Source organism: Hibiscus syriacus, unplaced genomic scaffold (genome assembly GCF_006381635.1).
Source record: "Hibiscus syriacus cultivar Baekdansim isolate YM2019G1 unplaced genomic scaffold, ASM638163v2 tig00111842_pilon, whole genome shotgun sequence".
Taxonomy (NCBI): Eukaryota; Viridiplantae; Streptophyta; class Magnoliopsida; order Malvales; family Malvaceae; genus Hibiscus; species Hibiscus syriacus.
In genome coordinates, this window is record NW_024063197.1 from 534,353 (window position 1) to 536,517 (window position 2,165).

The 2,165-nt window shown below is 36.9% G+C and overlaps 1 long non-coding RNA gene across 1 annotated transcript; it reads right to left on the reverse strand.

Moving 5' to 3' along the window:
- Window positions 1-407: 407 nt before the first annotated feature.
- LOC120172106 lies at window positions 408-1,917 on the reverse strand. The gene is made up of 3 exons (XR_005520937.1): window positions 1,856-1,917; window positions 882-943; window positions 408-734 (listed from the first exon to the last, which is right to left on the reverse strand). It is a non-coding gene; the product is annotated as an uncharacterized LOC120172106 (long non-coding RNA).
- Window positions 1,918-2,165: the final 248 nt, after the last annotated feature.

The following is a 2,165-nucleotide window of genomic DNA, read 5'->3' on the forward strand; positions in this document are numbered from 1 at the left end:
ATCGAGATAGAGATATAAAGAGAGCCTGAAAGAGAGAAATGTCCCTTCATCGGCCTTGCAGGATCATTTATGTACTAGCCTTTAATGTTGGTGTTAGACCTAAGATCACGATGATTATCTCTAAGCTGTCACTCATAAAAGATATGGCTATTAGATTATGCTAAGCAACAAACCTATAAAATTTTAGGGAAACAAAAATAGATTATCAATAGAAAATATAAAGAAAATACTTAAATTACATGAGAATTTGAAATTCTCAAGAGCCAACACCCCCGCCAAATCCCTCTCGGTCCATCTCTGGAAATCAAGCTGAAGCTAGCATAGTACTAGTGACACAGAAAAGTAGTAAAGAACCACTCCATCACAGTCTCTAAACTACCGGAATGTGCAAAGAAAAGTCCAATTTGGGACAAACCTTGTCCAAATTAGCGAGTGATAATGCATAACATCATTTCAAAGCCTCAAAGTTCCATCCAACTCTATGTATCATAAGTTCCAAGGATAAACAAAAGATACTCTAGGGTTTACAATGATCCCAAGCGTAACATCGGACAATCTATATCATATATAAACTGGCAGACCAATTAACATGGGAAGCCTCTTTACATGGTGTTGTGTATGGACTCTAAACATATATATTTAGTCTGGTACAAAAATCAGCCCGGTTCAAGACGATTCAGTTGATGGGAAGACGGGGAGCGCGTGGCCGAACTGGGGTCTTTGATGGGCTTACCCTGATCATACCCAAGAACAAAGGTTGACTTAGAACACAATCAAAATAGTTGATCGATCTTGGGAGACAAATTAAGGCAATGAAAGAAAAGAAAAGAAAAAGGAAACATCATTTTGAGAAATGATGGAAAAAAAATCAGGAATCTAACCTTATAGGCAATGATCCCAGAACCACACCGCTACAGTTGGGAGCAGCAATTGCACTTGCAGCCTGCAAATAATAAGAGAATATTACATAATCATTCACACATGAACACTGAAGCAATCCAATCTCGAAATGATTTAAAAGGAGCTACATATTATTCGCCAACTATAATAAACTCCTTTCAGAACTTGGAAAACATCTCTGATAAGCCGATGTAGGGTTCACTGAATGAAAAAGGGCACACAATCAAGATATAATTCGCAATATCACTTGGCATCCCAATCCAAACTACTTCAAATAATTCATTTGACAGCGACAAATAGATACCCTTGGAATAAGGCTCATTATAAGAAATAGAAGCACATTATATTCAAAAGGAAAGTTGTCCCAATATGCTTCCATTTGCAGATTTGGAATAAGGCTCATTATATTTCACAAAACCATTTGGAATAAGGCTCTTGGCAACATGCTAACAGATAAAATTTGATGGTAGCGATTGTTGCTATTTCTTCAAGAAACGCAAAGGTAAACTCAAGCTTCTTTTAGTTTTAGGAAAAAGGAATAGAAGCCCCAAACACCACAAGACTTCTTAAAACGTTCCCCTCTGACCTTTAAAAGAACTTTCCTAAGATAAGAAAAAAGGGACCATTTTTGGGCATTCCCCAAGAATCAACTGAATGGAACAATCTTTAGTTTCATTTCACTACCTTGCCTTCTTTTCTTGTTTTCCCTACTTCCTGCTGAAAGAAGGCCGAATTTTGTAACAAATTTTCTGTTAGAAAGGATCAGAATCCCCAATATTTAGAGCTAAAACAAACTCCATCCTCACTGTCTTGCCTAACTCATTAAGTGCTAAAAGTAAGGTCATGTAAAGAACTAAAAAGCCCTTATTTATCTCACCAAACTTTTGGAAACCAGAGAAAACTTGTTCAGGCATGTTCAAAATCATCGTATGAATGAAGATGAAGAAACAATTACCATTACAAACTCAACAAAAGACATGCGAGTTGAATTCTGGTAGTCCCCCAGCAACCTCAGGCGGTAAACCTACATCAGACAAGGTGTCCATTTATATGCATCCCCACATAGGGTTTGATGTAATAAATTGAAGAAACAGAACACCGTGTTTTCATCAAATAACAAACCTCCCCACAAACTGTTTCAAAAAAATTTAACATCAGCTTGAGTAATCTGCACAGAGTAAAATCATGCAATAACTGTAAAGGGCTCGGCCCCTTTATTGGCTATCAGAATTATTATTCATGGTCAACATTTCAAAATACAAAGA